The sequence below is a fragment of the Haemorhous mexicanus genome, chromosome 3 (assembly GCF_027477595.1).
Source record: "Haemorhous mexicanus isolate bHaeMex1 chromosome 3, bHaeMex1.pri, whole genome shotgun sequence".
NCBI lineage: Eukaryota > Metazoa > Chordata > Aves > Passeriformes > Fringillidae > Haemorhous > Haemorhous mexicanus.
In genome coordinates this window covers 12,013,951-12,028,187 of record NC_082343.1, presented here as the reverse complement: position 1 = coordinate 12,028,187, position 14,237 = coordinate 12,013,951, and positions in this window count along the sequence as shown.

Sequence of the window (14,237 nt, the reverse complement as noted above, 5' to 3'; positions counted from 1 at the left end):
ACCAGGTTGGAAGACACCTTCAAGATCATCGAGTCTCAGCCATGCCCTAACACCTCAGCTAAACCATGGCACTGAGTGCCACACCCAGTCTCTTTAGTGCCTGCCACTGCTGAAAAATGACACACAGCCTACACAGAATGGGATATTTACCACTGTTTTCCTTTGTCAGCTTCAGGAACATTAACACTGTCGTCTGTTTGGCATGTTTTGGCCTTAAAGAAAACGGCAGTGAGTTCTGATATAGCCCAGCACAGTGCAGCACAAAGCCAAATTGTGCTGCCTGCCAAAGCTATGCAGGGGCATTTTACTAACCATCCACTCATTACTGTAAAGGTGCAGCAGCTGGAGATGGCTCAGCACTGTGAAACTTCATGGCTCTGTCTTCTATCAGTGTGCCTAGGTCTAGTGAGGGCCTGAAGAAAAGAAAGAGCTCAATAAACTGCCACTTGTTAATGCAGAAAGAAGAAGAAGAAGAAAAAAGAAACAGATAAGGGGGGAAAAAAGTGAAATTGAGTGTAATGACTTCAATGCAAACCAAACATTGTCAATACCTCTGCTGAACTGCCAGGACTTTTAGGAGCCATACATCAACAATCCATTAGTAGCAGTAGATTTTGAAAAATCATTACTTGAAGTCCCATGTTACGAGTAGTGACTTTCATCTCTTGTCTCAGTGGACTAATCCCTCTTGTCATTCTTAATCCTTGTTCCTATGCCTTGTAAGCTTGATCATGTTTTCTATGTAGTCAGGTGTTCTGTCAAATAAAGATATTCAAAAGCTTCCTGAAGCCTGGAGAGAGCCCTCACACTTACTCAGAGTTTCTTAAATAACATTTAATTTCTCGGAGGAGTGACTGGAACACGTTTCAGAAAATGCTGCATTTTGGCAGCTGCCTGCTGGGCTGTGGATAGGAGAGAGGCATTGCCATTCCAGGTAACTAGAGGGCACTGAGGAGGAAAAACCCCATCATATTTTAGAAAAAAGAACTATTCAGACCTATTAGATGAATTACGTGCCTGGCTTGGTTTTCACAGTGCTTTCAGAATTTCTGTTCTAACCTCATTTTTTGTCACTTGCAATTTTCTGGTATCATCTAGCCTCTTCTACCCTCCCCCTACCCCAAAAGGATTTAAACTTTTTTTGCATTTTGGGATTAACAGAGAAAATTCTTATTCCCTCCTAGAGAAATTTCATACTTTATCCCATCCCAAGGAGGCAGTTTGGTGAGAAGGGGAATATACAAACTGACTTCCTCACAATTCTTATCCTTTTTGATTATAGGGCATTTCTTAATTTCTTGATCACAAAATATACATGACCAGCATTAGTTATTAGACATGGTATGGCTTTTAAAACAGAAAGCAGGGTTTAAAATCTTATTTCTGTCATAAAGTTGCTGAAGTAATGGAGAGGACTTGTGAGCTCTTTTCTGACACCAGCCCTGGATGGGAGAGGCAGTGCTCCTGCAGAGTGAGTGTGCAATGTGCAAGTGATGAAAATGTACCCTTTTTAATTCCCATCTCCTTTTTTCAATTGAATAAAGGAACAAAGCATAGCAAGGTGGAATTCTCAGACCAGCTACCATAAGAAAAATCTCTGCTATTTGTAACAATTACACTATGGATATATGTAGCCCAAAAAAGTAATTCACTGGGTAGAAAATACATTGCACTAGTCTGCACTAAGGCACAAAAAATTGACTTAAGAGTGCATGTTTTCTTTATGTTTGTCATTAGAGATACTTAATGTCAAAGAGATGTGTGGAGATAACTTTGTGCTCAGAAGTTACTGCTGAATTTGCAAAGAATTGCAAATATGTCAATGAATTTACATTGTTTGCTTCTAATAATTTGCTGATCTGTTGTCTCGATGTCAGAGCAAATTCCTCTTGAAAGAGGAAATTTACACCAGTTAGTCTCTAACACCCTGTGATAAGTATCACTTTTCCCCCATTTTTGACACCTTGTGGAAAGCTAAACCTACTAATCTCATAATCAATTATTACTCTCCTGAAGATACACCACTGATAGCTCCACTTTCATCTGCCCACACTTTGCTTTCACTGTTTATGCATCCCCACTGTCAGACTCAGTAATTAGTGTGTGGATTAATGAACATCAACCAAAGGGCCGAGAGTCTTAAGGTACCACACTAAATACAAGATCCCATTCTATTAAATAGTTGTTTGCACAGGCATCTTAAAGTTTTGGTTTTCATTCTCTCCCTCCCACAGTCCCTTGAAAGGTAAAAAGAGATTATTATTTTAATGTTTTTACAGCAGGAGAATTTCTCTAGTGATGCCTAATATTTTGTTGTAGAGAAAGGATGATTATAATTGACTTAAGCACTGTTGATTTTGATTTTTTTTTTGGTTTTGTTTTTAATAGAACAGGCATAGTTTTTATAGAGAAATACAAGTTTCAAAGTGATGGAGAAGAAATCCCTTAACCCTGAGGAATGAATATCCATGGGATACCCCATCTTGGGAGCACAAAGCTGCAGCAGTGAAAGGCTCTGCCCTGTCCTGTCACTCAGATGTCCACTGCTGTGTGACTGTGGTTACAAACCTTGATCAGAAGTATATGAACAAAAAGAGAATTCAGACCACACACATCTCAGTTTGGGCAGAATTGATGCATATAGCTGCTGAATTTCCTTTTTTACTGCTACTTGTTTATCTACAGATAAAATTGTAATATCCATCTGATCAAAACAAATCTCACCTTTAAGCACTTATCAGTCCTTAGGTAGAAAATCCAAAAGGGCTGCTACAGGCAAGATTACACTTATCTCCTCATCTGCTTGTTGCCCAGCAAATTACCCCTGTTTTGTTTAATTCACAGTCTAGGGGGTGTGTTTTATACTCCTCTTTAACTGCTGAAAGGCTGTTGTGCCAACTCTGGAGCTGCAGTTTTGAAAACCATTTGTGAAGACAACAAACACTTCTTAGATTCAGTTATTTTTACCACCACCACTATATTTAATTGCTGGAATGTTGAGACAATTTAATTACAACCAACCATGCAAGCCTATAAAGCATTTGAAAAAAAAAAAGGTAGTCCCAGGTTCAAACACATTTTCCTTCTTTGTTTCCAATGCAAAGTGCAGCAGTGCAATCCTGAAGTGTACATGGTACAGCTCTGAAGCTTTTTCCTTTGGATGAAAGCTGGTGAGCAGAACCAACTCAGCAACCAAGGCCATCCCCTACAAGCCCAGAAATGGGGGCTCATAGTAGACATGCAGGAAAAGAGTTGCTGGTTCAAGTACCTTTTTGAATTATTAACCACCTCCAGTCTGAATTTATCAGCTCACAAAAATACAAGTTACAGCTGCCTCCTTGGCCAGAATGAACAATTTGTGCCTTAGTAGCCACTTTGGCTGTGGCATTTCTTTTTGTTAACGTGAGCCCACATTTAAATTATAAAGTTATTTCACAATTCAAAGCTTAGTGCCTAGAGCTACTTTCTGTGCTGTAGAAAGCTACACTGTGATTTTCATGAAGAATAATACTTGTATTGTTTACAGAGCAGGGCTGGAGACAGCTCTGCTCACTACCACCTGCAGGCACTGAAAATTAGAACAAGTACATGCTTAATCATTTACCAGGAAAATGGAACAGTTACAACAGTTACAATAACAAAAGAAAAAAAAAAGGCAAAAAAAAAAAAAAAAGGCAATATGCTACAAGAGTGTCAAACATCAGCACTTTTTGACCTAGCTCTCAATGAGTAGTTTCTCAAGCAATGCCCTTCATTTGGTAGGAGAGACATTTTGGTTTGCTGGCTACTCAGAGGCAGCTGAGACAATTTATTGGGAGTCAATCTGACAGCAAGTAGAAGCTCCCCTTCCAGAAAACAAGAACAACTGCATTTTGATGAGAGCAGTGTGCTGAATTGTAGCATTGTTTGTGTATGGCAGCCCAGGAAGGAGAGGGGCTGGTCATTCTTTGGCTTGGATTTAGTACAAGGAGTTGATTTGGTGAAGCAGTGACACACCTGAGAGGCCACCAGGTGGGTGCCATTGTCACTGGCTGCCTCCCACACAAAACTCTCCACGTGGACTCCTTTCCCTTCCTGATTGGAAACCCTTACAGCAAGGGAACATTTTAATCCTAAAAGAGGTTTCTTTTCCATGGACTTAAACATGAATGTTCAAGGTCAGAGCCTGGTTAAAGTTTTCCTCTGGTTTTTGGTGAAGGTAGGTAAATCTCAGGGCAGCACCAAAAGGAACCTGAGTAGGTCTGAGTAAATGAGGTAGAATAAATGCATAAATATTTCTAATTGTTTAGCTTGTTTGCATCTTTATTAGTTGAGTTGCTAATGGAAAGCAAAATAAATATAATGTGAATTAGATTTTATGGAGAGCACAAATTTATTCAGTTTATATGCACTGTATCCTCAAATAAAATGCATCCAATGTACTTGCTGCCTCTTAAAAATACAAATAAACAGCCACAATTATCTTATTAACTATGTTATAAGAATTTAGGGATTCATATCTTTCACTTTAACCCTTATATTTGAAGGCAATATTTCTCTTAATATTTTAAGGATTGGCATCCTTCAGGATGTACAATTCTTGCACCATAACTGTCTCCTAGGACACAAGAAGTGCCTGTAATGCCTCATGTCCAAAAACTTGCTGTCACAAATGCAAGACATTATGGGGGGACACCATTTTATCTTTGAACACTGTTCCTCATGTGTTCCAGAGTGTGGACTGCTGTGGTTGCCAAGCAGCAATCAACATCCAGCAATAACCACTTTCCCTGAGCATTCCAGACCCAGACAACATCAAATCCATGCTTTCAAAGCACGTTGGATGCATTCTACCCAGTACAAGCAAGAGCTTCTGGTATTGCATACTGCCAAAAATGTCCCTCCAAAGGAAACAAATGTGGGACTGCTACTGGAGTCAGGCAGAGGAGAAGGGAGAGAGCTGGCCCTATGAATTTTTGTCACCCATTTTTACAAATTTCTCCAGGAAAACTGCCTCTTGATTCCCTAGAGAGGAATAAACACAGCTCAGAGTCTCTCAGCAAAGGCCAGATGCTCATGAAAATCCGTGGATAATGCAGTTCATGGCAGGATCATCTGGCAGAGCTGCTTCCCAAGGGTACAGCTGCACCACCAGCACGCTCCCAAAACCAACCCCAGCCCACAAGCAACCTGACACTGGCCCTGCAGCTCCTGCAGTGGCTTATCCTGGCATTGCTGAGCAGGCTGGGGTAAGCTGTGCCCTTGTTTTCACACCTTCTTGCTGTGTTGAAGCAGCAAAATTGGAGCTGCTCCATCCTCTCCAGCTCCATCCTCGCTCATCTGAACTATTTGTGACCAGAGGAATCTGAATCCCCCCCAGAGGAGCAGGCAGTGGGTGTCTCAGCCTGCCTCTTTGCCACCTGCACAGGTCAGTGCTAAGCCCCCTTGTCACCCTGCTCTCTCTAGGTCCTGATGGCTGGGTGGGAGCAGGGCTCCCACCGTCACTTCCACTGGGACCACGAGAGGGTAACAGCAGACACCAGACCACAGGCCATCATCTTTGTGCAGGCCTTCACAAATGCTGTGCTCTCATGGTTCCCTAGCCTAAAGAATAGGAAGGAAAGGAAAAAGCCAGTAGGAATTCTGTGAGAAGCACAAGCACACAGGGAGACACAATGAGCACTTTTCTTCCTGTTAGATAAAAGCCTCTGCACTTTGTCTCAAGTGGGAGTCCAAATACTGGGCTAGCCCAAAATCTTGTATATTGTGTGGGAAATATTTTGTCTTCAGCATTGTCTGAGTTACTCCCATTTTGGCATTGGGAAGCAGCAGCAGTTTGTGATAAAACATCCCCCAAGTAATTCAGGGAGCAAATGCTGCAATTGTTATGGAGAGGGGAGAAAAAAGTGCTCAGAAGAGAGACTTGATTCTCTTCTTTCTTGGTCACATGGTTTACTGGGAAAAAAACCAAAGGTTTTGTTCACCTGGTTTCACCTATTAGTAATGCCAAAATCTCTGCATTACTGATACATGCATCAGAACAAAGAAAAGGCTTTTGAGACCTACATGAGTCTGTGGTAATAAACGGGTCAGTCTGGGTTCAGAGTCAGGATCTGTGCCCAGCCACCACAGCTTCAGCATGCCTGGGGAACAAAAAAAGGGAAAATATGTATAATACATCCAAATAAAGGCTGCTAAGAGCCCTCCTTATTTCCTGTGAGAAGCTAAGAGCCTAGAGGGGTAGAAATAAATTAGGTAAAAATTAATGGCTTTTTTAATTCTAACTAGTAAGCATATCACCCAGGGCTAGGCAAAATGCTCAAAAGAAAAAGCCCCAAACTAAACTGAAGCCCTATGATTTTCGTTTTTTAGTAGCTGGGAATACTAATGCAAGAGCTCAAGGCAAATACATTAATCCCCCCCTAGCTATGCAGAAACAAATTGTTATGTTCAGCACTGCTTTCTTCAATGCCATTTTAACAAGTCGGGTTTTTTTCCCACCAGATTCTTCTCATAGCACTAAAATTTATTTTCATTTAAATAAAAAAAATAATGCCCCAAACAAACCCCAGGAAAGATGGACATTAATTAGAAAGCATTTAGTTCTTGGTTTTGAGATAGATTACATCTTTTTTACAGTTTGAAATACAGATTTTTTTTTTAAACTTGTGTTCAAAGTTGCCAGTGAGATGCTTGGAGTTCAGTGGCCCTGACACAGGAGGATCCATGCACAACAGTGCAAGCTTTTCCCTGCAGCAGTGCAGGTGCACAGGCACTGCAAGCAATGGTCTACCAGCAGTAAAACCTAAGTTTGGCAACCAAGAAAACATGTGCTCTATTGCCATGAGTGCAGAAAAACCTATTTAATTGCCCTTCTGATAAACCTGATTTCAGTGAGAGATCATAGAAGACTGTCCTTGAGAAATGAAGCAGCAGGATTAAGGAGTGAAGTTGTTTGAGTCCCTTTCTGTTTAGAGCCACCTGCAATGCTGACACTGCCCTTCCCAGCATTGTTGGAGAGTGCTAACATTTCCAGTATGTATGGATAATACATTAATATTAAATATATATTTATATATATAAAATACATTATATATATATATATATATATATATATATATAAAAAATACATTATATATACATACATACACACACACATATATATATATATATTTAAAATGCAAAGGCAAGCTATTGTAACACAATTTGTCCTGAGCATTTCTCAGTTCCTAGAAGCAAGCAGACCCTAATAAGCAGGTCTAATCTGCTATCACTTTTCTGTTATCTGAGTTTGGCTTGCATGAAATTTCTCATGTAGATGAGAAGATAAAACACGTTACAGCAATCTGTCCCAGCAGTTTTGTAAATGCAAGACAAAGCGAAGAAAAACAAATCAACCAAGAAATAACCCTCAAAAAATGCTTCCCATGCTTACTTTCAGCAAAATAAGGTTGCAGAAACTGCAGCAGTTCTCCCTTTATTTCTGTGTTATTTGACTTGGGAGATTTTCACAAGACATAAATCAGATTCATTTTTTTCAGGGGCTTAGAATGAAGATCAATGTTCTTGATCTTTTTAAACCCTGTACCATCTGCAAAGCTATCCAGTCCTATAAACTGGCACAGAAAACCTCCCCCATTTTGCAGTTCATTCCTTCCCTCTTTCACTATGATTACAGTGGAAGTCTAATTTACCATAAAAAAAAAAAAAAAAAAAACCAGAAACATAGAGTGCACCAATGAACCTCACATTAGTGGGGCTTTTAAGAACATTCATGCTTTCAAAAGTGCAGAGAGAACCAGGCTCAGATGAGACTTCTTGAGGGGAATGTGAAGAAGGATGCTCTTCAAAACCTCGATTTAATACAACATTTCCCTCAGATCAGAAAGTGCAGGTGAAATATCTGACATCAAACAAGCAGGAGATGGGAAAAGCTACAGTGGCTGAATATGGTTTCAGACTCAAAGGAGTGGCACATTTGATAGGAATGTTTTTCTTTCCTGCTTTCTGAAGTAATCCTGTGAATAGCAGCAAGTCTCTACTGATGTGGAGCACTCCCTGGACTAGGAACAGGTGTGCAGCAGCGAGGAAACCACCCTGGTGAGATTGTCTGAAAATCTTCTGAGGACCTCATGTGCTCCAGGCTCCTCCTGGCTGCAGAGAAACCTCTCTGTGTGCACCAGCTCTGCAGGAGTCTGCTGACCCAACGGCACCACTACAGCACTTCAAATAAAAATATTGCTCAAAACTTTTTCCTCGTCATCACTGCAACTAAGCTTGAAAATGTGAACTGCAAAGGGCTGAAGCCTTCGCCTGTGCCTTCAGAAACTTCATAAAAAGAATCCCCAAACTTCTATCAAGTACTTTACTGGAAGAACTATACAGGAGCCAGGGCAGTTATGGGAGAGGAGGAAAAAAAAAAAAATTATGCAGGATAATCACATGTGCACATGTGTGCCCTCCCCAGCCCTGATCCTGTGTGCTGCTTTCCCCCTCTCCCCAGGCACAGCTCAGCACTGACCAGTCCCTCAGTGGAAACTGAGTGCCCCTGGCTGTTGTTCCCTCCTTCCCTGATCCTTTGCTCTCAAAGCTTCCTCAATATTATGCTCCTCAAAGGCTGAGACTGGTGTCCCCATGCATCACACACCAATAATCTGGAAGCAATACATATTTTTGCACAATCATGGCTGGTATTTGCTAGATCTTGAAATGACTAGCAAGGATTTTTGCATTTCAGGAGGAAGAGATTCATTTAGCTGGTAAGGCCAGCGTGGTTGTCACAACAGTGTGGATCAAATGTAGCCCTGGGGTGAAAATATGCAAGTACATTAACTCTGCATTATGGTTTCCTCTATGGGAGAAGTCTTGTTATTTATACAATACAATTAAGGCATATGCCCAACCATGCTTGTAACATAAATATTTTAAGATGAAGGAGGAAAGGCAAAAACAAAAACTCGCTGTCACTCAGCAAACAGCCTCAGAAATGAAAATAAACTTAAAACGGTGCAATTTTCCCAGATGAAAAGCACATCATGAAACGAAACCTGATGGAAAAAAAAAAACAAACCAAAGAGGCAGGAAAACACCTCTTCTCACCCAGCATTTTGTTATGAAATATTAAGATCTAGTAAATGCTTAGACAATTCCAAAACCTGAAAACGACAAGACACATAAGGGACAAATATTTTTGATTCAGTGCATTCCACTCCAAGTGCTCTGGATGTCAGAAGGGAATGACTTGAGAGAAGAATTAGTAAGTGTGAAGAGGCCTTAGGTTTTGCAGCTTTGGGCAATCCCAGCTCTTAGAATACAAACTGGTGTGATAGGCACCAGAGCTGCAGAAGGCAAGGACTAATTGGTTTAGGCTGTACCCTGAGCCTGGCAGGTATATTTGGTACATGATGATTTTAGCTGAATTCCTCTTATTTTACATCACAGGTCATGCTTAAGTCAGTTCCCTACCTGTGGGCTATAATTCAAAACACAAACAAGTATTTATGATTGATGGAAAAACTGATAGGCTGGTGGTAAACCCAGCATTCCTTGCCTTCATTTTTTATTTATATTGAATTAGTACCCAAAAATTCCACCTCCAATTATGGTCTGACTGCTGCTTTTTCAAGGCAACAGCTGCATTGAGGAATCTTTTTTGCTTTGAAAAATTTTAATAGAAAATGTAATAGCAGTGGAAAAAAAAAAGTAAATGGAACAAAGTCCTTTCATAACAGCCTGTTGTTTGCTTAGAGTTTTTTTTTTTTCTTTTTATTATTGGTTTTTTTATTGTTTTCATAGAACACTTTATGTTACAAAAGCCAGGATCCCTTAAACTAGGAAGACCTTGAGATGAAACATAACAATATTTGTTCATTTTCTCTGTGAAAATGGACGGATAATGATGACTTGAACTCTTCCCTCATCAAGATTTATATTTCTAGTTTCACTCCCAAAAGAAAGGTTCACACCACAGTTTCCATGTTGACATCTCTTGGTGCAGTACAGTGCTGCAGTAATTTAATTGCTACAGTAAAGGAATCATAAAAGCTTAGCCCTTTTGGGTTTTGCTTTGTTTGTTCTGTCTTCCAGTTGAACTATTGGTGAAGAATGTGCAGCAGGCTGGGAGAGAGGAGAAAAAAGTAAAGTTGAAAAGAGAAATCAAGCTTTTTGCTAGGAAGGTTTGGTCATTATGTCATTAGCCATAATATTTTCAGGGCAAAACCAGCCCAATTTGTGCCTGACCCCAGAGTGTTCAGCCAGGCAAAAGCCACAATGGATCCAAAAGTGAGTCTCATTATTGAGCCTTCCATGATTCTGTGCTATGATTTTCCTGTCCCTGCTCTTGGTGTTATTTAAAGGATACTGTCCTGGTTTCTGCTGGAACAGAGGGAATTTTTTTTCTCCCTAGTAGCTGAGTTTGGATTTTGGATGCCAATAGCATGCTCATAATGTGTTTTAATTGTTGCTGGGCAGTGCCTAGACAAAGTCAAGGACTTTTCATCTTGTCATGCTGCCCCACCAGTGAGCAGGCTGGGGATTCCCAGGATTGTGGGAGGGAACAGCTGACCCCAAAGGGACAAAAGATATTCCATACCATATGACGTCATGCTCAGCCTGCAAACTGGAGAAAAGCTGCTGCTTGGGAACAGGCTGGGTATTGGTCAGCTGGGGGGGAGAAATTGTCTTTCATTCGCATCACTTGTTGGGGGTTTTTTTGGGTTTTATTTCACTCTCTTTTAGCAACTTTTCTTTTTTTTTTTTTTTTTTAATTCATTGTTTTAATTTTATTTCAGTTATTGCACTGTTTCTTTCTCAACCTGCCCATTTGCTCACTTTTACTCTTCTGATTCTCTCCCCTGTTCCTCCAGGGGGAACTGAGTGCATGGGGCTGAGTTGCTGGCTGGAGTTTAACCATGACAATAATCCATGTGTAATCCTGGCCAGATTTCAGATGCTGTGAGGAGGAAGGGAGTAGATGGAGAGGGACATCTTTTGCACATCTCTACATGAGGCAGTCTGAGCATTTCCCCTTACACAACCTGTGCATGACTTGAAGCTTGGGAATGACCAAGACTTTGCAGGGCAAGGGGAGTGGAATGAGTTCAAGATCAAACCTACCCCCTATGGTGGCTGGAAAGAGAACTGTGAGCAGATATCAACAGGCACTCCTGGAATCCTGGATGAATCTGGGCTTTAGGGGTTCTACCACAGTCCTGGCTTTCTGAGCTGGGAAACCCCCCTCTGTCTTAGCTTGTGAGCCAGCATAAAGCAAAAGCCCCATAAGGAATCTTTGACTGCCATCACTCTCTTACAGCAGTTAGCCTTCAGCCTCCCCAGCTTTCTCCCTCCTTTGTTTCCAGACCAGAAGACTGTCTTGCAAACAGCACATTCCCACTGTGCTCTCAGGTACAGCATCAAGGGAAATCTGCTTTTGCTGGCTCCCTCTCTTTAGTTCCCAACCATCCTGGTCAACAGCTTGCTGCCACAAGGCTGGCTGGCTAGGGAAGAGCTGCAGGGACAGCCAGCATCCCAGTCACTCTTTGTGCTTCACTTCTGCAAGGGGCAGTGTGGAAAAGGAACTAGCTCATCCAGGGACATGTGGAGCTCAGAGGGACAACCCTACTTCCCAAGGTGGCCTGTTACAGTCATATTTTCTGGAAAAATCCCTTCACCAAGGATTTTGTTCCTGGGAAGCTAAGAAGATTCAGAGAAAAAGGAAAACAATAATTATCTGCTATGCTTCTCCTGTGTTTTGCACCTTTGGAATGTGTTTGGATATTGTTTACCAACAAGTGGTTGTTTCATTAGTTTCATGTGAATTATTTTAACTTATTGGCCAATCAGAGTCAGGCTGTGTCAAGGCTCTGGAAAGAGTCACCAGTTTTCCTTATTATCTTAGCATTGAGTAAGTATCCTTTCTGTATTCTTTAGTGTAGTTTAGTATAGTATTCTTTAATATAATACATATCACAAAATAATAAATTAGCCTTCTAAGAACACGGAGTCAGATTCATCATTCCTTCCTGCCACGGGGCACCCTGCAAATCCAATAGTGGCCCCTCAGCACTGCAGCTCTGCCTGGGCAGACAGCAGGACTGTTCAAAAGGCTGAGCATTGTTTGAACACCACTACCTGCTATGGCACAGACAGGGCGGTCCTTGCACAAAAGCTCTACAGAAATAAGCCTGTGTAGTGGATTCATTCTGTAACAAGAAAAATCACTCCGCCTCAATTATTCCCACTTATTCCAGAGGAAACAAAGTGGCAGAGGATGAGGAAAAGGCTGAGGTTGCTGCTATAAGAAGTGGTCTGTATAGCTCCCACTGATGTGGTTTTAGAAACCGTTGCTAAAGCTAAGCTAGACCAAATCATCTATCCCTGAAGAAGAGAGAGCTTTGAGAGTGACCTCGAAAGTGAAAGCTGCCATCAACCTAAATTCAGTGCCTGCAGGTGAATTCTGCACTTGTCCATCCAGAGCAATTCTAACTCAATATTAGAGCTCCTGTTTCCAAAGCTATTGAAAACACCTCACTCTGAAGCTATGGAAGTGTTGTCAGAGTCTGCTGCAAATTTGTGTGAAAGCCTGAGCTGAACTGTGCTGTTCATTGGACAGGAAGGAGACACAAAGTGCAGAAACACAAGCTGCCTCCTGATGGCTGCATCACTGATTTCCCATGCAATCTCTTAATATGGTTTTATTTGTCATATCTGTTATTTTTTTCAGCAGATAACTTTAGTCTTATGGAAACATTAGTTAGAGGAAAGGCTAGGGGTCTGAATGAGCAATGTGATGTCCATAAACAGAAACTTTTTCCATATTTGAAATAAGACAGGAGTGCTTCTCTTCTGAGTGGGAAACACTGACTAAGAATGATGTACCAGTTCTTGATGATTTTATATTTCTCAGTAACATCAAAGGAATTGATATGAACTAATTTGTTTGATTTGAAACTGGATTATTTTTACATGCACACACCAAGGAAAGTACCTTTTAGGGATGAGATTCTTGAGGAGATTTCATTAGAGCTATTAAAAATTATTTGCTGTTTAAGATACTATCATCAGAGCCACCATTGCTATATGAAGATCTTGAAGGAAAGAATCAATTATGATTGCAAAAACAAGCATAAGAGTTTTTGATATTGGTAAGTTTAGGTGTACATGAGAACTTGCTTTTCCATGTGTCCTGTTTTCTTAGGCATGAAAACTGGAGAATGCAGATTTCAAGAGGATGAAGGTAAAGGCACAATGATAAGCAAGTGAAAACAACAGAGATGCAAATTTTAAATGTGAATCCATTCCATGATTTACTGCCATGGGACTCAAATCATAAGCACTTACAATGAGAATGGGTCAGCAAGATAATTCAGAGAGCATCTATTCTCATGAGCTACAGAGAAGTTTTTTGTTTGCATGTTCACTTGTTTGTTTTTTTCAGAACCTCATTACAGGGAAACATAAGTTACAACACCCTTACTGATTATTAGAGGAGAGCAACAAAGGGCATATCTGTTCTCTGCTCAATGATCCATGCAAGCAGAGCAATATCCACAGCAAGAAAACTAAGACTGTAAGAAGCTGAAATGGCCAGTACAGCAAATATTTTTAAATGAATATAGTTAGGCCTGAATCAAGGTGACCTATGAAGCCTGCTCCAAAATACGTTCTCTTAGGAAACAAACTTAAGCCCCTAACACTAACACAAATGCTAACCCTGATCCTAATGTCACACTAACCCTAACCCCTAATCCTAACCTTAAACATAACACTAACCCTATCTCTAACCCTAGCTGGCTGTCCAAGTGTTTCAGGTGCACATGAGAGGCTGCCCAGGGGATGTAATAACCACCAAGACCTTTCTATGCTGGTACATTTGTCTGCAAGCAAAAAAATAAATATATAGAATTTTGGAGGTGGAATCCAAATCTTGTCAACAGGCTCCTGGAAGAGAAGGACAATTCTTTTCCATAGGCAGGGAAGCATGCAGCCCCAGAGTTTCAGGAGAATAAATGTTTCCATGTATGTTAAAGCTATAATTTTTATATAGTAAATGGGAGTTTTCGGGCTATACTGAGTTTATATGGACTGTAAAACATGAAAACATTGCTCAGTGCTCTACATGAAGAAACCAGAAAGAATGCTCAATTTTGTGTTTTCTTTTGTTCCTACATGTAACACATCAAAAAGACCAGTTTGCCCAATTTTTACTAAAAAAGGTGTGTTATTTCTAGAAACAAGAGGTACCTGATCATGGCCTCAAT